Source organism: Molothrus ater, chromosome 29 (genome assembly GCF_012460135.2).
Source record: "Molothrus ater isolate BHLD 08-10-18 breed brown headed cowbird chromosome 29, BPBGC_Mater_1.1, whole genome shotgun sequence".
Classification (NCBI taxonomy): Eukaryota; Metazoa; Chordata; class Aves; order Passeriformes; family Icteridae; genus Molothrus; species Molothrus ater.
The window spans coordinates 7,756-29,305 of NC_050506.2; the positions used below are offsets into that span (position 1 = coordinate 7,756).

Genomic DNA, 21,550 nt, shown 5'->3' on the forward strand with positions numbered 1-21,550 from the left:
AACCCTAACCCTAACCCTAACCCTAACCCTAACCCTAACCCTAACCCTAACCCTAACCCTAACCCTAACCCTAACCCTAACCCTAACCCTAACCCTAACCCTAACCCTAACCCTAACCCTAACCCTAACCCTAACCCTAACCCTAACCCTAACCCTAACCCTAACCCTAACCCTAACCCTAACCCTAACCCTAACCCTAACCCTAACCCTAACCCTAACCCTAACCCTAACCCTAACCCTAACCCTAACCCTAACCCTAACCCTAACCCTAACCCTAACCCTAACCCTAACCCTAACCCTAACCCTAACCCTAACCCTAACCCTAACCCTAACCCTAACCCTAACCCTAACCCTAACCCTAACCCTAACCCTAACCCTAACCCTAACCCTAACCCTAACCCTAACCCTAACCCTAACCCTAACCCTAACCCTAACCCTAACCCTAACCCTAACCCTAACCCTAACCCTAACCCTAACCCTAACCCTAACCCTAACCCTAACCCTAACCCTAACCCTAACCCTAACCCTAACCCTAACCCTAACCCTAACCCTAACCCTAACCCTAACCCTAACCCTAACCCTAACCCTAACCCTAACCCTAACCCTAACCCTAACCCTAACCCTAACCCTAACCCTAACCCTAACCCTAACCCTAACCCTAACCCTAACCCTAACCCTAACCCTAACCCTAACCCTAACCCTAACCCTAACCCTAACCCTAACCCTAACCCTAACCCTAACCCTAACCCTAACCCTAACCCTAACCCTAACCCTAACCCTAACCCTAACCCTAACCCTAACCCTAACCCTAACCCTAACCCTAACCCTAACCCTAACCCTAACCCTAACCCTAACCCTAACCCTAACCCTAACCCTAACCCTAACCCTAACCCTAACCCTAACCCTAACCCTAACCCTAACCCTAACCCTAACCCTAACCCTAACCCTAACCCTAACCCTAACCCTAACCCTAACCCTAACCCTAACCCTAACCCTAACCCTAACCCTAACCCTAACCCTAACCCTAACCCTAACCCTAACCCTAACCCTAACCCTAACCCTAACCCTAACCCTAACCCTAACCCTAACCCTAACCCTAACCCTAACCCTAACCCTAACCCTAACCCTAACCCTAACCCTAACCCTAACCCTAACCCTAACCCTAACCCTAACCCTAACCCTAACCCTAACCCTAACCCTAACCCTAACCCTAACCCTAACCCTAACCCTAACCCTAACCCTAACCCTAACCCTAACCCTAACCCTAACCCTAACCCTAACCCTAACCCTAACCCTAACCCTAACCCTAACCCTAACCCTAACCCTAACCCTAACCCTAACCCTAACCCTAACCCTAACCCTAACCCTAACCCTAACCCTAACCCTAACCCTAACCCTAACCCTAACCCTAACCCTAACCCTAACCCTAACCCTAACCCTAACCCTAACCCTAACCCTAACCCTAACCCTAACCCTAACCCTAACCCTAACCCTAACCCTAACCCTAACCCTAACCCTAACCCTAACCCTAACCCTAACCCTAACCCTAACCCTAACCCTAACCCTAACCCTAACCCTAACCCTAACCCTAACCCTAACCCTAACCCTAACCCTAACCCTAACCCTAACCCTAACCCTAACCCTAACCCTAACCCTAACCCTAACCCTAACCCTAACCCTAACCCTAACCCTAACCCTAACCCTAACCCTAACCCTAACCCTAACCCTAACCCTAACCCTAACCCTAACCCTAACCCTAACCCTAACCCTAACCCTAACCCTAACCCTAACCCTAACCCTAACCCTAACCCTAACCCTAACCCTAACCCTAACCCTAACCCTAACCCTAACCCTAACCCTAACCCTAACCCTAACCCTAACCCTAACCCTAACCCTAACCCTAACCCTAACCCTAACCCTAACCCTAACCCTAACCCTAACCCTAACCCTAACCCTAACCCTAACCCTAACCCTAACCCTAACCCTAACCCTAACCCTAACCCTAACCCTAACCCTAACCCTAACCCTAACCCTAACCCTAACCCTAACCCTAACCCTAACCCTAACCCTAACCCTAACCCTAACCCTAACCCTAACCCTAACCCTAACCCTAACCCTAACCCTAACCCTAACCCTAACCCTAACCCTAACCCTAACCCTAACCCTAACCCTAACCCTAACCCTAACCCTAACCCTAACCCTAACCCTAACCCTAACCCTAACCCTAACCCTAACCCTAACCCTAACCCTAACCCTAACCCTAACCCTAACCCTAACCCTAACCCTAACCCTAACCCTAATGGCCCTAACCCTAACCCTAACCCTAACCCTAACCCTAACCCTAACCCTAACCCTAACCCTAACCCTAACCCTAACCCTAACCCTAACCCTAGAAAATGGCGGCTGCTGTGACGTCGTGGTGACTCATCAAGATGGCGGCGCCCATACGGTCACATGGTACAGAACCAAGATGGCGGCCCCCATGAGGTCATGTGACTCAAGTCCAAGATGGCGGCCCCCATGAGGTCATGTGACTGGGGAGCCAAGATGGCTGCCCCATGAAGTCATGTGACTCAAGTCCAAGATGGCCGCCCTTGTGATGTCATCCAAGATGGCGGCCCTCTGGTGGTCACGTGGTGCCGTACAAGATGGCGGCGCCCATGGAGTCATATGACCCGGGATCAAGATGGCGGACCCTGTGATGTCATCCAAGATGGCGGCCTCCTAGTGGTCACGTGGTGCCGTGCAAGATGGCGGCGCCCAGGGGGTCACATGGTATGGGGGACAAGATGGCGGCCGCGAGGGGGGGTCACGTGGTACGGGAAGCAAAATGGCGGCTGTTCTGGGTGACGTCATTTGGGACAAAATGGCGGCCGCGGGGACCGGGATTTTTTTCTCGGTTTCGGGGGGGTTTTGCGGGGTTTTTGTGGGTCGTGCGTGGCCAGAATGGCGTTCCGGTTTGTGGGGGGCCGGTGGCGTTGCGCGCGGGGGTCTGGGGGGCGCGGGGTGGGTGGCGCCGTTTCGATCGGGCGTCTGGCATGGACGTCTGTGCACTGGGGTCCTTTTTGGGGCGGGTCGCGCTGATGACGTCATCGGGGTGCACCGAGGGTGCAGTGTGCCGTGGCAGGCAGCAGGTGGCGCTGTGCGTGCAGTACCGGCCGGCAAACACCAGGTGGCGCTGTGCATGCAGTACCGGCCGGCAAACACCAGGTGGCGCTGTGCATGCAGTACCGGCCGGCAAACACCAGGTGGCGCTGTGCAGTGCAGTACCGGCCGGCAAACACCAGGTGGCGCTGTGAGTGCAGTACTTGGGAGTAAACGGCAGGTGGTGCTGTGAGTGCAGTACTCGGGAGTAAACGGCAGGGGGTGCTGTGAGTGCAGTACTCGGGAGTAAACGGCAGGGGGTGCTGTGAGTGCACTGTCTATGGGTGGGGACTAGTCATTAGTATTGATGGCTGACAGGTGGGATCCCTATATACAGTGTATATAGTAAAAAGAAGAAAAAAAACTATATGTCCGGTGCAGCAGTAGGAAATTTCAGGCTCCCAGGGAGTAAATGGTTTGTTTTTTTAAATTATTTTGTTTCTTTTACTCCCAGGGAGCCTGAAAGTTTCTACTGCTGCTTTTTTAAACTAAAGCTAGAAAGGAAAACAAACTTAACAAGAGAAGGAGGGAGAAAAGAGAGAGAAGCAGAGAGAGAGAAAGAGGAGAGAGAAAAGAGAGAAGCAGGGAGAGAGAAAGAGAAGGAGAGAGAAAAGAGAGAGAGAAGCAGGGAGAGAGAAGAGAGAGAAAAGAGAGAGAGAGAGAAAGAAGCAAGGAGAAAAGACAGAAACAAAGAGAAGAGAGAGAGAGAGAGAGAGAGAGAGAGAGAGAGAGAGAGAGAGAGAGAGAGAAGCAGAGAGAAAAGGGAGAGAGAAGCAGAGAGAAAAGAGAGAAACAAAGAGAAAAGGGAGACAGAAAAGAGTTGGAAAACAGAAGGAGAGAAGAAAAGACAGAGAGAGAAGAGGAGAGAACAGGGACAAAGACAGAGAAAGAAGAGGAGAGAACAGAGACAGAGTGAGACAGAGAGAGAGAGGGAGAAGAGACAGAGGGAGAGGACACAGAGAGAGAGGGAGAGAGGGAGAAGAGACAAAGGAAAAGACAGAGAAGCAACAAGAAGACAGAAGAAAATAAAAGAGGAAGACAAAGTGAGACAGGAAAAGGAGGGTGGGAGAACTGAAGAAGGACAGGAGTTAGAGGGAAAAGAAAGTGCTTAGGATTAGAGTGAAAGTGAAAACTGAGGGGTGGGGTGAAAAAGGAAAAGACTAAGAGGAAAAAAAAAAACCACAATCTGAGGAAAAGGAGAAGACGGAGAGAAAAAGAAGCAAGAAGACTGAGATTGACAGTGATAAAGAAAACAGAAACAAAGGGTTAGAGATAGATGGAAGTTAAGTTAGAAATAGAACAGTAAAGTAAGGAGCAAGAGGAAGGAATACAGTGGAAAGAAATGACAAAACCACACCAAAAAAAAGGACAGGAGCCACGGTGGGGGAAGGAAGGGCAGGGGGTATCTTTATTAGGGGTGACTCAACTTTATTAAAGAATGTTTTTATTTATACATCAGCAAAATACATGGAAACAGTATATACAAATGCAAGTGCAGATACAATCCATAGACACACTGGTAAAAGTCTAGTTTACATACAGAGCAATACAGGGCAATGCAGCATCTAAAGCAAATGCAATACAGAGCAATACAGGGCAATGCAGCAGCTAACGCAAATGCAATACAGAGCAATACAGGGCAATACAGAGCAATACAACAAAATACAGCATTTAATGCAAATGCAATACAGAGCAATACACATATTAACACAAAGTGATGATGACCTTTTTCTATTTTCATTACAGGTTGATTTATTGTTACAGGAAACCCAAAACAACAAAAGCACACAAAAAACAACAACACTCATCTACCATTAACACCCCCTTCACATTACACACAAATTCACCATCACTGCCATCACAACTGCTAAATTACATCCCAGCAATCATTGCTCCTCAGGAACGTGGTTCCCGGGAGCCTCAAAAAATATCCTCCTGCCTGACAAAAACCCCGGTCCCTGGACGGTCCGCGCCCAAACTTTGGCGATGAACGTCGCCTCGCTGACCGACCGGGACCCGGGAAAAAAAAACCCAGCCGGGGGGAAAAAAAAAAAAAAACCCCCGGCTGGGGATTTTTTATTCTAAATTTAAAAATGAGTTGAAAAACCTGAAAAGCAAAAGTCATACAAGGTTACAACCCTAGAACCCTTCAACACGCACACACTTCCGTCAGCTTACACACAAACCCACACTAAATCAGACCTCGACCGCTCTGCTAACCCCCGGCACGCACTCACGCCCCTCCTCGGGAACTTGGTTCCCGGGAGCCCCCGAAAAATTCCTCCTGCCTGACGAAAACCCCGGTCCCTGGACGGTCCGCGCCCAAACTTTGGCGATGAACGTCGCCTCGCTGACCGACCGGGACCCGGGAAAAAAAAACCCAGCCGGGGGGAAAAAAAAAAAAACCCCCCGGCTGGGGATTTTTTATTCTAAATTTAAAAATGAGTTGAAAAACCTGAAAAGCAAAAGTCATACAAGGTTACAACCCTAGAACCCTTCAACACGCACACACTTCCGTCAGCTTACACACAAACCCACACTAAATCAGACCTCGACCGCTCTGCTAACCCCCGGCACGCACTCACGCCCCTCCTCGGGAACTTGGTTCCCGGGAGCCCCCGAAAAATTCCTCCTGCCTGACGAAAACCCCGGTCCCTGGACGGTCCGCGCCCAAACTTTGGCGATGAACGTCGCCTCGCTGACCGACCGGGACCCGGGAAAAAAAAACCCAGCCGGGGGGAAAAAAAAAAAAACCCCCCCGGCTGGGGATTTTTTATTCTAAATTTAAAAATGAGTTGAAAAACCTGAAAAGCAAAAGTCATACAAGGTTACAACCCTAGAACCCTTCAACACGCACACACTTCCGTCAGCTTACACACAAACCCACACTAAATCAGACCTCGACCGCTCTGCTAACCCCCGGCACGCACTCACGCCCCTCCTCGGGAACTTGGTTCCCGGGAGCCCCCGAAAAAATCCTCCTGCCTGACGAAAATCCCGGTCCCTGGACGGTCCGCACCCAAACTTTGGCGATGAACGTCGCCTCGCTGACCGACCGGGACCCGGGAAAAAAAAACCCAGCCGGGGGGAAAAAAAAAAAACCCCCCCGGCTGGGGATTTTTTATTCTAAATTTAAAAATGAGTTTGAAAAACCTGAAAAGCAAAAGTCACACACACAAGGTTAAATCCAGTCACCATGCGCTCACACACACAGACAGACACGTGCTGTCACTCACGCTCTTCCCGCTTACGGGCTTGGTGTGGCCCTTACTCGAGACGCTGAAGAACGCGGTTCCACGCTTCTTCTGGCTGCCGCTCCTTGACATCAAATGGTAGATTCTGGGGAAATCGGTAGCCTCGGGGACCTGTGAGACGACAGGAAGCGGTCAATGAGTGGCTATCTGACAGCTAGGACTTGTCCCTGCTCTGACCAATAAATTTTCTACCCAAAACCCCATTAAAGACAAATGAACAGTAAAGTTTTTATAACTCTTCTACCTAAATGTGACTACATGCCAGGGCAGGGCACCTCCAAGCATAAGTGGTACAGTGTAAGTACATACAGTATAAACCAGCATAGGCACACGCAGTGTAAGTACATACAGTATAAACCAGCATAGGCACACGCAATATAAGTACATACAGTATAAGCCAACATAGGTACACACAGTGTAAGTACATACAGTACAAGTACATACAGTATAAACCAGCATAGGCACACACAATATAAGTACATACAGTATAAGCCAACGTAGGTACATGCAATGTAAGCCAGGACTTGAGATAGCTCTCTGGAAGATTAATTCTTGAGCCCTATACCCCTTGGGAGGATGGAACCTATCGAACTCCTGCAGTCACGTGAGGAGGGTGTAAGACGCTCCCTCGGGAACTCCAAGAGAATGGCGTGGAAAAAAAGGCACTACCAAAGCCGGTAGCGAGAAGGAAGACGGATGAGAACATCTTGTCCCTTTGAGACATTCCTGTCTCAAAGAGTAAAAATGTAAAGATGCCGGAATAAGGGATATCCGGAAAGGAACGTGAGTAGAATATGGCCTACGTGGCACGGAATAGTGCCGATAAAGCGTCGAGACATAACAAGGGCCTATAACATGGAAGACGACGGACACGGACTACATAACACAGACACGGACAACATAACATAGACACAGATGACATAACACAGAGATGAGTGGCAACTGCCTGGCACTGTCCCCTTAGGGACCCGAGATTCCTAGTGCAAGGTGAGCCAGAGGCTGATGATGCCAAAGGAAAGGAAGCCCTAGGACGAGAGCACATGATGATGAAACGGAACTCGTCAAAAGAAGTTAGTGCCACAGCAGTTAAGAGGATGCTCGAGAGGCTCGGCGAGCCTAGAGAAGGAAGCCGACTGCCGGGTGATCGTGGCCGTAGCTCCGGACGTGAAGGCGAGCTCCTCGGGGGAAAGATCCCTGACGACGTCGAGTCGAGGGAGGCGGACGACGCAAAGTACGCGAAGATGTGGAGATGGGTCGGAACTGCCCTGCCCGGCAAAGGCTCTGGCGAGGCTGAGGGGAAACCCTCTCCCTTTACTTCCAGAGAGCCTGCCCCGCTACAGACCTCTCCGCTAAGCTGACATCAAATTGCCTCCTGTGATGCTATTCCCCTTCTCCCAACCACTGGCCCCGACACTTAGCTTTTGGAAGAGGAGCGGACAAAATCCATCCTCGGTCGGACGTGGACGTTGAGATGCTCTCCGTGTGTGCCTCGGTGCTGCCGTTTCCAAGCTTGGGCTACGAGCCTCCTCAGGGTACCTAAGGCAAAACAGAAAACCTGACTATTGCCCTCAAAAACAGTAATCCCCGGGACTCCTCTGCACCGCTGCCCCGGCTCACCTCAAATCTTGATTTGACTCCGAAGGGTGCCCGGAAGATACCTGCAAAGAGAAAAGGGACACGCTTAGCATGCTGCTGTGTAACGCTCACCTATGGGTCAGCCTGCCTAAACTCCGACTCACCTGCCCTCCTCTGTTCCTTGGCGTGCCTAGGGCAGCGACAGCACCTGCAAAGAAACAAAGCAGAAAAGCATGCTGACATACTGTGAAAACACAACCTCCCTAATCTGACAAGGATGCCACACCGATACCTTAAGCTCTCACCCACCTGGCATAGGCATGCTCGGCCAGGAGAGATGGCAAGAGGACCACCTAAAATAAAAAAACAAGAGGAGATGCTTAGAGCTGCACCAAAACTGAGACCTCAGCCATAACAACTGCTTCTGAACACTATTCAATGCTCACCTCACCCACTCAGCCTTGACTGCTGCTCTCGGCCTTGACTTCCTAAAAAGAGAGACAAAGAAAAATGCTGTAACGGCAACCATTTATGCTTCCTCTGCAGAGAAAAACATGGACTCACCTGCTTGGGGCAATCCCCGCACCCGGGATGGGGGGCTCTGCCCTGGATTTTGTCCTTCTGCATCTAAAAGAAAGTTAGGACAAAAGTCAAAGGGCTGCAGGATAACTTAAGAGCTCCAGATATCTTGTGTCCATCTACAAATCCCACCTAGAGTCCAACTACACCCCACATTACAAACTTCAAGTCCACAGGACTTCTCCTATTGCACCAGGCTATGCGGCAGGGCAGAGCAGCTCCGGCACAAATGTGTGCAGACACCCGTGACACGGGACAGACGGGACGTGACAGACAACGGGGACACAACACGGACAGAAATCCCCTGGCAAGGAAAATGGCTGCGAGGACTGAGAGAATGCAAAAGGAGATGACCGAGGGGAGACCGATGGTGAGCTGATGAGGCTCAGAGAAACCTGGAGGAAGAAGATGCTAACCGAATGATTTATTCCAAGAACTGCAAAGATGGATGCCCGAGAATCCTACGGCCAGAAGCCTCTACCTGCCCTCACCTTCTCACAAGTCCTAGTCCGCCATAATGGATCCTGGCGGGGCACAGCTGTCCATACAGCTCAGAACAAGACCTGAAAAGACATCCGACCGGATGCTTCTAAAGAGACAAGAGAGTCTGATGCCTGTCTGAGCTCCTGAGTCCAAAGTTCTATGGCCTGGGTGCCAGGCCGAGGAATGCAGAGAACACAGATGCTAACAATGATGCCAGGGTTTCTGACAGGCCCCTCCAAGGCCTAAGGTAAAGGACATGACATATCCAAACAACACATAAAACACAAAAGACAAGCGACACGATACACACCGGGACTGCTCTGCCCTGCTCACCTCAGCACTGTGATCAAAAGTCAGGCTTTGCTTTTATGGGGCCTAAGGGGCTGCTTCATGGACACCCCCCCACCTCCAAAGTGGACTGAAAAACCCGTCCCAGTAATTCCCAAACCAGCACCCTGCTTTCATCCCCTCTGTGGGTCGTGGCCCTCTACTTATCTCTCGCACATCTGGGGATGCCGGTCTCGGGTGCGAAGAAATGCCACCTCGCCAGCCGGCAAGGTCCTGCTGGCACCGCGCTGGTGTCTCTTAGACAGCTGTATTAAAGAAAACCAAACATCAGTGCCCAATGTTGGCAGCCCCTCGGCCAAAACCCCACAAGTCTGCTACTCACCGTGCTCCTAAGAACGCTCAGCTGCTCGGGCCGCACACTTCGGGCATGCTCAGACACCGAGGCCGTCATCACAGGGGGTGCCTGGGCTAAGAGGAGATGAGGTGATCTGGCATGGCTCAAACCTGAGGGGACCCTCGCTCCTCCTCCCTACTTCCCTACTCACTGCAACTCCTTGGCAGCTGCTGAAGGCCACCTGGATGGCACCTTTAAATAGAAGAGTTCAGGGCTTCATCACCAGGTCCTGTAACGCGTCCACAGGGCTCGCATGTGCAGGGAACCTGGTGCATCGGCCGGCTGGTGACGGGGGCTCGACAGGCTCCGAGTGGATTGCCTAAAGCACAAAAAAGAGAATGGAAACTTAGAGCAGCACCAGAAAACTGAGAGCTGAGCAATAACAACTACTTCTCTCCACTGCTCACCTTGACTGCTGGTATCCAGATTTACTTCCTAAAAAGAAAGACAAAGAACAGAGCTGTAACTCAGTCATCATTTACACTTCTGCTGCAGAGACAAATGGTGCCTCACCTGCTCAGGGGAAACCACTCACCCAGGATGGGGCCTTCTGGCACACATTTAATCCATCTGAATCTGAAAAAAAAGTTAGGACAAGAGTCAAGCTGTTGCAGGATAACTTAAGAGCTCCAGATATCTTGTGTCCATCTACAAATCCCACCTAGAGTCCAACTACACCCCACATTACAAACTTCAAGTCCACAGGACTTCTCCTATTGCACCAGGCTATGCGGCAGGGCAGAGCAGCTCCGGCACAAATGTGTGCAGACACCCGTGACACGGGACAGACGGGACGTGACAGACAACGGGGACACAACACGGACAGAAATCCCCTGGCAAGGAAAATGGCTGCGAGGACTGAGAGAATGCAAAAGGAGATGACTGAGGGGAGACCGATGGTGAGCTGATGAGGCTCAGAGAAACCTGGAGGAAGAAGATGCTAACCGAATGATTTATTCCAAAAACTGCAAAGATGGATGCCCGAGAATCCTACGGCCAGAAGCCTCTACCTGCCCTCACCTTCTCACAAGTCCTAGTCCGCCATAATGGATCCTGGCGGGGCAGAGCTGTCCATACAGCTCAGAACAAGACCTGAAAAGACATCCGACCGGATGCTTCTAAAGAGACAAGAGAGTCTGATGCCTGTCTGAGCTCCTGAGTCCAAAGTTCTATGGCCTGGGTGCCAGGCCGAGGAATGCAGAGATCGCAGATGCTAACAATGATGCCAGGGTTTCTGACAGGCCCCTCCAAGGCCTAAGGTAAAGGACATGACATATGCAAACAGCACATAAAACACAAAAGACAAGCGACACGATACACACCGGGACTGCTCTGCCCTGCTCACCTCAGCACTGTGATCAAAAGTCAGGCTTTGCTTTTATGGGGCCTAAGGGGCCGCTTCATGGACACCCCCATCTCCAAAGGAGACTCAAAAATCCCTCACGGTGGGTCCCTACCCTGCGCCCCGCTTTCATCCGCTCTGTGGGTTGTAGCCCTCTACTTATCTCTCGGACATCTGGGGATGCAGGTCCGTGTCAGGTGCAAAAGAAGGCAGCCTCAACATCTGGGAAGTTCCTGCTGGCACTGTTGTTCAGCAACTCCCTGTTGTTTCTTAGTCAGCTACATGAAAGAAATGCAAATATTAATGCATGATCAATGCAGCACACTGGCCAAAACCCAACAATTCTGCCACTCACCGTTCTCCTAAGAATGCCCGGCTCCTGGGGCCGCACTCCGAGGCTGATGAAAAAACAGGAACGGATGCTTAGAGTTGCACCGGAAAGTGAGACTTGAGCAATAACAACTGCTTCTGTACCCTACTCAATGCTCACCTTGCCCACCTCACCTTGACTGCTGATATCCAGCTTTACTTCCTGAAAAGAAAAAGAACAGAGCTGTAACAGAGTCACACTTTACACTCCCCCTGCAGAGACAAATGGTGACTGACCTGCTCGGGGGAACCTCCTCACCCGGCATGGGTGGATGGATTTTGCCCTGGATTTTATCCTTCTGCGTCTGAAAGAAAGTGAGGACAAAAGTCAAAGGGCTGCGGGATAACTTCACAGCTCCAAACATCTTCTGTCTATTTAGGAATATCATCTAGAGTCTGACAGCACCCCACAAACTGCAACTTCCTGGGACTTGTCCTGTTGCAGCAGGCTATGCAGCAGGGCAGGGCAGAGCGGCTCCGGCACAAATATGTGCGGACACCCGTGACACGGAACGTGACAAACAGGGGGACGAACAACACAACACATCAGGCTTGTGGTGAGGGTCTTGAGGGGAAAAGGCATAAGGGACCCCAAAGCCACACTAGGTAACACGGTACACCGGACAACACCACGTGGACCGGAACTGTTCTGCGCTGCCCGCCTGAAAGCTGCCATCAAAAGTAGAGCCTCTCCCTCTAGCTCTCCTAAGAGGCCCCTTGGAGAAGATTACTTTTCCCTCTGCTAATTTTTAAATCTGTCCCAGGAACTCCCAACCCAGTACTCTCCCATCATCCCATCTCCAGGCCGTGGCCCTGACTTATCTTTTGGATGATCGGTGATGTGGATCCACATGGCACCTGAAATGAGTCTGCCTTGGAGGGCCCCGTGATGGCCTGTTAGCCTCTCGGTCAGCTACAATAAAGAAAACCAAAACCAAAGTATGAGTACAGAGTTATGTGGGCCAAATCCCAGCGAGTCAGCTACTTGCCCTCTCCTGAGTGTGCCTGGCTCCTTCAGGCTCCAGCTTCATCCTGATTCCAAGGCTGTGGCTGTTATTATGAGTGGCACCTGGGTAAGAGAAAGGCAAAGTGAAATGGCATTCCTGTGAGTGCAGTGGAAGACCTTGTGTGCTGCAAGACGCGTGAATGCCTCGGCTCGGCTTCTAAAAGGCCTGGGGTGGGGGGCTCAAATAAACACCCTTTCTCACCCTGCTGCCTTCAAAACCACCCCCCCAACAATAACTCCTAACCGGATACCCGCTCACCCTCCCTCTCCTAGTCACAATCCTCAACTCACCTGAAGCCTCAATCTCAAACATCATCTTGGACACTGGGCAGATTCCCAGATTCCTCTTGTGACATGATGAATCTGCTGAAAAAAGCATTGTAGTTAACACAACCCGGAGCCTCTGGAAGCTGTGCTCTTCCTAAAAAAAATACAAAACAAAATAAGAACAAAACAGGAAATTACAAATGCACTTTACCACCCCTAAACACAAAACCCAAAACTGTGAACTTAAATACTCCCTGTATTCTATGCTGTTTTCTTCACAGTATCTTCAAAGCCTCTGTTGCTTTAGATGCCCAGAAACACCTACTGAAAACAAGCTGAGATAAGCTGAAAGAGCCTCTTGACTGAAATGAGAAGAGAGCTCTTATCCTAGGACATCCCAGAGAGGGAATGAAGGCCCTGAGCAAAGGCTGGGGTTAATATACCCCTGATGGTGCCCGCCTCTCGTTCCCATGGCACCCAGGAAAAGGGAGGGGGCTGATCCCACTGGGCATAAAAGCCCTCAGAGAAGCTACAGCTGTTTGGCTCCTCTGACTCAAATTCAAGGGGAGCAAAGGGCTTGTTATAGAAGAAAACTCTTCTGAAAAATAACAGCACTTTCTTTTTTGCAACAACTACTTGGAGTAAATGGGCAGGAAACTGGTAAGAAATAAAACTTTCTGTTTAGGCAGCATAACTAGATAAATTGGCTAATTTGCTGTGACCTTACATAATTATTCCTTAGTGGCTATTAAGTAGTACTTCATGTGTGACTGAGCCTGGTGGAGAAGAATGCTTATGATATGAATCGTCTAAGTCTCCTTGGGACCTCTAATTAGGCCTATCTACATTATAAGTAAAAATAAGAAAAATAAAAGCTTCCCAGGCAGTGTAAGGGTTAAGTGCATGCCCGGCTCACCCTGCTCTGAGATACTTGGTCCTATGGCACAGAAAGAAGGGCCCTGAAATGTAGTTTTAAACCCTTAAAATGCTGAAAAAGGCAGAACTTCCTTCCAGTGCACCCCTTAAAAAGAGGAAATGGGGCAGCTACCTCTACTGAAACTAATACAATGGCAAATAAATAGCTTCTGCCCTTTAATTTACTCTCCTTAAGTACTGGGAAAAGAAGGGTTTTCCTCACTTTAAATCTCTCCAGTGATGAAAAAAGAGGGATTTTTTCCCTCAGTTCAAATTCTTATGCAGGGATAGCTGGGCTTCTCCCTCAATTTAGGCCTCAGGACAACAAAAAGGGGGCGGCTACCCTTAATTCAAACCCATAAGAAACATTGTCAAGGTTTTCCCCTTCTACTTAAACTGGGGAATAATCGAAAATGAGGACTCCCTGTCAATTAACACCCCTAACAGCATAGAAAAGGCAGGGATTCTTTCAACTGAGACCATTAAAATTGCAGGGGAAGCAGAGTCCCTCCCAGTTTAAACACAAAAAATAAAGGAAAAGGAAGCTTTTTCCCTTTTTTCTAAAACCTTTTTCTCCTAATAACCCCTCTCCTTTCTGGGAGTGCTGTGGAGGGTCTGGGGGCTCTGGGGAGGGACTGGCACAGTAAAAGGGGAAAGTTGAAAGCTCTCTCCTGGAACCCCAAATGCTGCCTGGCCTGCTCAGATGCTGCCACTTGGCAAAAGGGCTCTTCCCTTGGCATTTTCTCAAAGTGATGCTCCGTGCCCAGGTGGGTCTGGCTGCTCCCTAGTCCGTGCTGGATGCTCCGACCGTAGTTCCTGGAGGGACCCTTGGGATGCCCCTGTTAGCCCCTCTAGACTACCAGCTCCCTGTGCGGGTGTGCCTGGGTAACCCTCTGAAAGCAGCTGGTCACACGGGGGGCTGCTAGACCTCGGAGTGGGCTTGAGGTGAAGAAAGGTCCTGTGAGGAGTTCCTTCCCCTGCACAGACCTTCGTCTGCCCCTTAAACCATGCGCTGCCAGACTTTCCTTTCCAAGGAAATTAACCTTTCCTCTCTGTGTGCCCGTGGCCGAAACTGCGATTCGGCCTCCAAAACCGCAGAGAACGATTTCTCACGGACCGCGGCTGCCGACGCCGAGAACTCTTGCCGCCCTTGGAGTGCCGCGTGCCTCCTGCGAATGGACGTCGACGCGCAGCGGGGGTGAGTTTGGCTTTACGGGGAAGAGGGCCGGCGCAGGATTTCTCCGGGAGCAAAGCTGCCCCCGCCGAGAGCTCGGGCTGCCCTGGCAGTGCCGAGCTCCTCCTGCAAACTGGCATCGGGAGACGCAGGGGGTGAGATTTCTGTGCAGAAGTTCTCCCAGACCAAAGCTGACAGCATCTAACCCTAACCACAACAACTTAGCTGGGTCTAAAACTTACAACCTTCGGACTGGCAGCGTGGGACCCGACCCGCTGTGCCGCCGCTGGCCCCTTGCTAAAGCATTCCACTGCAGTCCTAAAACTCTGCCTTTTCTGAGGGTGTTTTCTCTGACCCTGACCATAATCCTCCAAATATGCTAAAGACTCATAAAATGGCTTTGAAAAAGCCCCAACAATACCCTAAGTAGTCCGAGAAAAGTCCCTTCCAAAATCTCCTAAATACCTTTAAAAGTCCTGAAAAAAAAGCCTCACAAAGACATGCTCAGTCTCTGAACTCTACCTCTTGCTGTCTGGCCCACAGATGTCGTCCCTACCTTTTTGCAGTGGGTCTGTTGTCCTCTAAGGGTTCTGTCATTGTCCTGCTGTGTGAGGGTTGCTGTCTGGTCTCGCTGTTAGGGTTGCTGCGTTGTGCTGCTGTTGGGGGAAAAGGCTGTTTTCAGGGGGGCTGCTTCGGCTGAGGTTAGGGCTGGGGTGAGGGGTGGTACAGCTGTACCATGCACCCCTGATCTCCACTGGACTGTCCAGCCCTCAAGCCCTCTCCCTTTACCCCTCAACTGGTCCCTCTGCCCCCCCTCAGCTCCTGTGTGTCACCCTTGACCCCTCTCCTTTGCCCCTCAGCCCCCAGCTTCTCTGTGTCACCCTACAGCTGCCCCTGCCACCCTCAGCATCTCTGTGTGTCACCCGCTGTCCCCTCTCCCTCTTCCTCCCTCAGCTCCCAGCCTCTGTCACCCTCAAGCCCCCACAGTGCCCCTCAACCTGCCCCTCAGCCTCTATGTGTTGTGCCATGAAAAGACCCTAAAAAAACCTAAAAATTCCCTGAAAACCTCCTGATCTTCAAAATGTCCTAAAAACTCCATGAAAACCTAAAAACAGCCTCAGAATGCTGTTAGAATACACTGGAAATATCTTACTTTTAAAAAACCCCTAAAAATCCCCAAAGAACCTTTAGAAATTCCTAAATATACCCCTAATAGTCCAAAAAGAGCTCAAAAAGTACCCCAAAAATCCTTAAAATGCCCTGATAAGACCCTAAAAAAGCCTAAAAATTTCCTCAAAAACCCTAAAAATACCCTAGCCCTAAAAAGTTCTCCACATACCCTCAATAGTCCTAAAAAACCCCCAAGAACACCCAAATCCCCCCCCAAACAATTCTTAAAAGTACTAAAAAAGCCCTTAAAATACCCTAACAAAATCTTTTAAAAGCCCTGAAAAAGCCCTAAAAGTATCCTAAACGTTACCAGAAATTTCCTGGAAAACTCCTCCAAAAAAGCCCTAAAACATCCTTTTAAAGCCATGAGAAAAACCCTAAAAAAAACCCTAAAAAACTGCTCAGCCCCCAACTCCTACCTGTCACTCTCTAGACCACAAACATCATTGCTACCTTTTCATTACGGTTGCTGCCTGCAGCTGCTGGGAGAGTTCTGGGGCTGTCCCAGCGTTGGGGTTACTGCCTTGTGCTGCTGTTGGGGAAAACTGGGGTCCTAGGGGCGCTCTTTAGGGTGACCTTGGGGTTGGGTTGAGGGCTGCTGCACCTGTACCCTAACCCTACCTGGTACCCTGTGTCCTTTGTACCCCTAACCCTCGGTGTGAGCTCTCCATCTGTCAAGCCTCCCCCTCCTTGCCCCTCAGCCCGCAATGTCTGCGTGCCACCCCGAGAACTCTGACATTGTCCCTTGGCCCCCTGGCCTCCACCGTGCACTCTCCACCTGGTTAGGGGTGGTTATTAGGGTAAGGTTAGGGGTGGTGTGAGCGCTGGTTCACCTGTCACCCTCAAGCAGCCCCCACTTTGCCCCTCAAGGCATCTGCTCCCCCTCACCCTTTTCTTGTCACCCTCAAGCTCCCCGCTCTCAGCCTCTCAGCATCTCTGTGCCACCCTGGAGCCCCCCAGTTGCTCCTAAAGCCCCCTTCTGCCTCTCAGCTCCCCCCATCCTCTGTGTCACCCTCCAGCCCCCTCCCCTCAGCCCGCAGCCCCTTGTGACACCCTGCAGCCCACAGACGTTGTCCCTGCCTGTCTCGCCTGGGTGTTGTCCTGCTGCGAGAGCTGCGCCGTCCTCCAAGGGTTCGGGCTTCTGCGTGCTGCTGGAGGGGACTCACGGGTGGGCGGTGGGTGAAGTAACGGATGGAGCGGGAAGTGTGGTGAGACGGGTTAAGGGCGGAGTGAGGGATGGAGCAAGGGCGGGCTGGAAAATAGAGTAGGGTTAGGAGCGGAGAAGGGGACGCAGCAGTAGGGGGCTGAGGTGAGGAGGTGAGTGTTAGGAGGAGGCGTAACTCCGTAACTCCAAGACCGAGTCTGCAGCCAACGAGAACTCTGAGTGACCTGGGAGCAGTGAACGTCTTTGGCAAACTGATGTAAGGAAACTGGGGTGATGAGTTTTGTTTCCCATGGAAAAGGGGTGGCATTTGTGTCCGTGGGCCTGCACCCTGCCCAGGACCTTTGATCTCGAGTGGGCTGCCACCTCCTAAAATTCCAAACATCGCAGGTGAGACAGGGGGTTGCAAATTTTACTTGGGGTAGAAACTGGATTTAGCTGAAGTCTGCTGGTGAAACTTGTGTAGTCTGTTAATTGGCGTGCTTACAAAAAGGCCTGCAGAGAGAACAAAGGAAGTTCGAGGATTCTGTGGGAAAAAGAGAATCTGGGTTACGACCGAGTGCGCAGCCTCGTCCCTGTGTGAGTAAAAGTTTGAGGTTTTGCCGGCAGCATCGCCGAGTGCTGAGGGGTCCCCTGGTCGATAGGGCAACTCGGGAGGGTTTGCTTCAGGCTTTGCTTGTGAAAGGTGTGAGAAAAGCAAGCAGCTCTGAAGCAGATGAGCCCCCTCTTGCCTGTTGAAGTGTTGGATAAATCAAAGATAAACCTCAAGGTCCCTTCCCACCCAAACCATTCCGTGATTCTTTGCCCTGGAGGCAAGGGTGCACCTGTCACCGCATTTCTCTTCACAGAGAAAAGCAAGGCACAATTCTTCCCAAGAATATTTCTGGGATTCACGTTCTCTGAACCTCAGAGGAAGTAAAATCAATTCTTATCTCATTTACTGTGCCTGTGTTTGTGCCGAAGTAGAATGCAGCATGGAGATTGTTTACCCAAAGTGATGGTGTTTTGTTTCCTTGGCCTGTCAGGGCCAAGTGTGTGTGCGTGTCGGGTCTGTTGGGTGACGGTCATGAGTTGTGTGCAGGGTTGAGTACTTGGCAGATTCGGTTTAGTTGTAATGTAATATAGTATAATAAAGCAATTAATTAGCCTTCTGATAAGGCAGAATGCAGATTGGAAATATTTGCACATATGATATTAAAGGACATGTGAACCACCTTTCTGTGAGACAAAGACACAAGACTCGGCCCATCCCTAACTTAGGACACAGCTAAAAAATAATAGATAAAATAATTTTTAACCTATTTTTGAAGAACTCTCTAAAACTAATGGCAGATGATATAGCTATTTTATCTGGCAAGCTTCCGTGCAAAATTTCCTGCTGATGCTGGCTCAGACGGATGGAGATTTGGGAGGAGGGGGAAGAACAAAGTGCCACGGGGCTTTATTGGATAAGCCTTGAAAGGTTTCTGCAAGCTTCTATTGCAAGGTTGATGAACTTTGTGTTTGTTAACTGCAGTTTTGCTCAGTGTTTTAACCCTGCTTTATCTCCTGTGGTCCAGATGACACATTCACACATCTTTAGAAAATTCAGTGGGATGCTCTTCAAACAACATGTGACTTTGCACCAGTGAGGGCAGAAACTTGATGGTTTTACCTCAATCTATAGTTTTTCAATATTGCTATAGAAAGTGCTTTTCTGTGAAATGTCTACTTTGGTTAGATCATGCAAATTTAGTGCTGGCTGCTACTTCCATAAGATGAAGAGTAAGAATAACTCAGGAATGTTTCATCATTTGTCTCTGCACTGGTCAGAAATGGTAATTTGAGCTCAAATCTGTAGAAATTTAGCAAAAGAAGTTGGACACTCAGAGGATAAAAATAGAAAAAAATGCATTGGAAGGATTTTTCCTGCTAGTGAGTGAGTTTCTACCTGTAGGAGCATCGGGGGGTAGCACGGTCGGGACGGATGGAGATGAGAAGTCATATTGCTATAAGCTGGGTGATATGGGGTAACCTTTAAATGAGGGCCGTCTTCTCCTAAGAAATGAAAGAAGTAACAGGTATCCATAGTTAATGAGCCTAGGATTTCTAGCTCTTGAAGGTCAGATTTATCAGCTTTAGAATTATCAATATAAGTTTGGTGTTTCCGGCTGGGAGTTGGAGATACGTGATGATCATCATATGGCCAACATTTATCAGGAGTAACATTATCAAGACCCTTTGGGAAAGGTACTCCAACTAGACAGGTTGAAAAAGGTTTGTCAGGGCTTGTGTCAGATAGACGGATGGTATCGGAGCCTGCAGACCTGGCTAAAGCAACCCAGACATTAGTCTTTGGTTGATTTACAGGTAAAGCTTCTGTTTGTGCTGCCTGTGCGACTGCTTGCGCTGTTTGAGCTGTAAGAGCCCTTTCAATTTTTTCTCCTAGAGTTTTTCCAAGTTCATTTGCCTGGATAATTGCCACTTGCTGTGGACTCCCAATTTTGTTACAGGCATCTATCATTTCAGGCACTGTGGGTTTTTCTTTTCCTAGGGCTTTGATAACTCTTTTACATTGTGCATTGCCATTATTTTCAATAATGTCCCGTATCATTATTGGGCAAGCTATATCATCGCCGCATTGTCTTTCTGCTCCTTGCGTTACCCACCCCACAAATGTGGTAAATGGTTCAGACAAGTCTTGCCTAATCATATTATAGGCTTTTTCAAAACTTCTTGCAGGCTGAATTTGCAAAAAGACTCTGCGAGCCATCTTTTTAATGTCATCTAACGCTGTTTTGGGTAAATTCACTCGATTATCACTCTGATCATCAGGAGGGTCACCAGTCAGCTTAGACATGACAAGGGTACGAAGGTCTGCATCGGTACTTTGTCTATAAGTGGCTAGTACCCCTGTAAGCAGTCTTTTCCATTTGAGTTCCCATAGCATATATTGTGAGTCTGTGAGAATTATACTAGCAAGATTTTTACAGTCATTTGGGGTGAGTGTACGTCCTTCCAGGACTATCCTTTTCAGCAGTTGCTTAAAATATGGGGAGCAGATACAACCGTCCCTTATTGCTTTTCGCAATTCTTTTATCTAATGAGGTGGGATAGCCACCCATGTTCTAGGACAAGCGGCTTGCTCGCTGAATGGCACAGGCATAGCTGAGGATTTAGACTTTCTTCTTTGCAAATCTGGCCTCTGACTTCATCCTAGTCTGTTAGTTGAAAATTATCAAAAGATTTTTGTGAGTTTTCTAATTTGGGATTAATGCTGATGAATTTTCAGCGTTTAGTGTCTCTTTTTGGGTCAGAAATCTGTCCCAAACACTGGGGGGACTCTGGAGCTGTTTGGGAACAGTTCTTTTTCGAAATTCTTTTGTGTTGGATCAAAGGGTTGGCATTTGCAGGGTAAAGACCCTGGAAATAATTTGGCAGATCAGGAAGCTAAGGATGCAGCAGAAAATGGAGCTGAAAGAGTTAATATTAACTCCAAATGAGGAAAAATTGGAAATTCCAAAGTTTAAGGAAGAAAAAAAAAAAAAAGGCGAATTAAAACAAGATAGGTGGCGAAAAAGATAAATGGGGGAAATAGAAACATCTTGATGGAAGACAGATAATAAAATGCTTACTAGGGAATAGCAGAGGACATGTATCAAAACGCCCAGTGGGATACTCAGGCTTTGTGTGATCATTTTTTTAAAGGAACTATGGATGCACTGCGATTTTTGGAGTAGAAAAACAAGTAACTGAAAGATGTATAATTTGCCAAAGGATAAATAAAAGGGTGGTGAGAAAAACAACATGAGAAGGTCGTGAGTTAACTCGTCGACCATTTCAAAGTATCCAAGCAGAAGTTTGCTTTGGTAAACTCTGGATTTATTTGTAAAAACCGTTTAATCCAGGAAAAAAAAAAGGATATACCACATGCTGGGCAGGAGGGAGATTGTAAGAAAATAACATTTTTAAAGGCAATAAAAGAAAAACGGTGAAAGTATAAGGCTGGGAACGAAATATTACCTCATCCATTCCTGTTTGTTCCTCCACTCGTTCGCGGCTGCCCCAGCCCCTGTGCCGGCCCCGGCACAGTCCGTCTGTCCCGGTCCGTCTGTCCCGGTCCGTCTGTCCCGGTCCGTCTGTCCCGGTCCCGGCCGCCTGGCCCGCGGCCGCTCCGCTGGCCGTGCCGGCGGAAGGGGCGGGGGGTCCGTCCTGCCGTGTGCACCGTGGGTACCGCGCTGACCGCACCGAGGGGGGCTCCCGTCTGTCCCATCCCCGGCTGCCCTGACTCTGCTCGGCTCCCGCCGCTGCAGCCGGGGTCAGTCCCGGCTTGGTCTCTGCCGGATCAGCCGCCGTGAGCCACGTGGGGCCGATCCACGCTGCAGCTCGGTCTGCACCGGAACAGCCCCTGGGGCGGTCCCGGCTGCAGACCCCGCCTTTGGAGGACCG

The 21,550-nt window shown here is 49.7% G+C and overlaps 3 long non-coding RNA genes across 6 annotated transcripts; all 3 read right to left on the reverse strand.

Annotated features, from left to right (window-relative positions):
- Nucleotides 1-4,434: 4,434 nt before the first annotated feature.
- On the reverse strand, nt 4,435-9,533 carry LOC129046981 (uncharacterized). Its single transcript, XR_008508902.1, has 6 exons — nt 8,538-9,533; nt 8,420-8,461; nt 8,283-8,326; nt 8,138-8,181; nt 8,016-8,056; nt 4,435-7,934 (listed from the first exon to the last, which is right to left on the reverse strand). It is a non-coding gene; the product is annotated as an uncharacterized LOC129046981 (long non-coding RNA).
- A 17-nt stretch (nt 9,534-9,550) lies between these two features.
- On the reverse strand, nt 9,551-11,823 carry LOC118696144 (uncharacterized). Of its 4 annotated transcripts, none has more exons than XR_008508903.1 (9): nt 11,666-11,823; nt 11,550-11,591; nt 11,415-11,457; nt 11,175-11,337; nt 10,253-10,293; nt 10,125-10,152; nt 9,869-10,036; nt 9,706-9,791; nt 9,551-9,628 (listed from the first exon to the last, which is right to left on the reverse strand). It is a non-coding gene; the product is annotated as an uncharacterized LOC118696144 (long non-coding RNA). The 4 variants fall into 4 exon arrangements; XR_008508905.1 differs by having other exon boundaries at nt 10,231-10,293; XR_004981621.2 differs by having other exon boundaries at nt 10,253-11,337.
- Nucleotides 11,824-12,294: 471 nt separating this feature from the next.
- LOC118696145 (uncharacterized) lies at nt 12,295-15,433 on the reverse strand. Its single transcript, XR_004981622.2, has 3 exons — nt 15,347-15,433; nt 12,726-12,797; nt 12,295-12,497 (listed from the first exon to the last, which is right to left on the reverse strand). It is a non-coding gene; the product is annotated as an uncharacterized LOC118696145 (long non-coding RNA).
- Nucleotides 15,434-21,550: the final 6,117 nt, after the last annotated feature.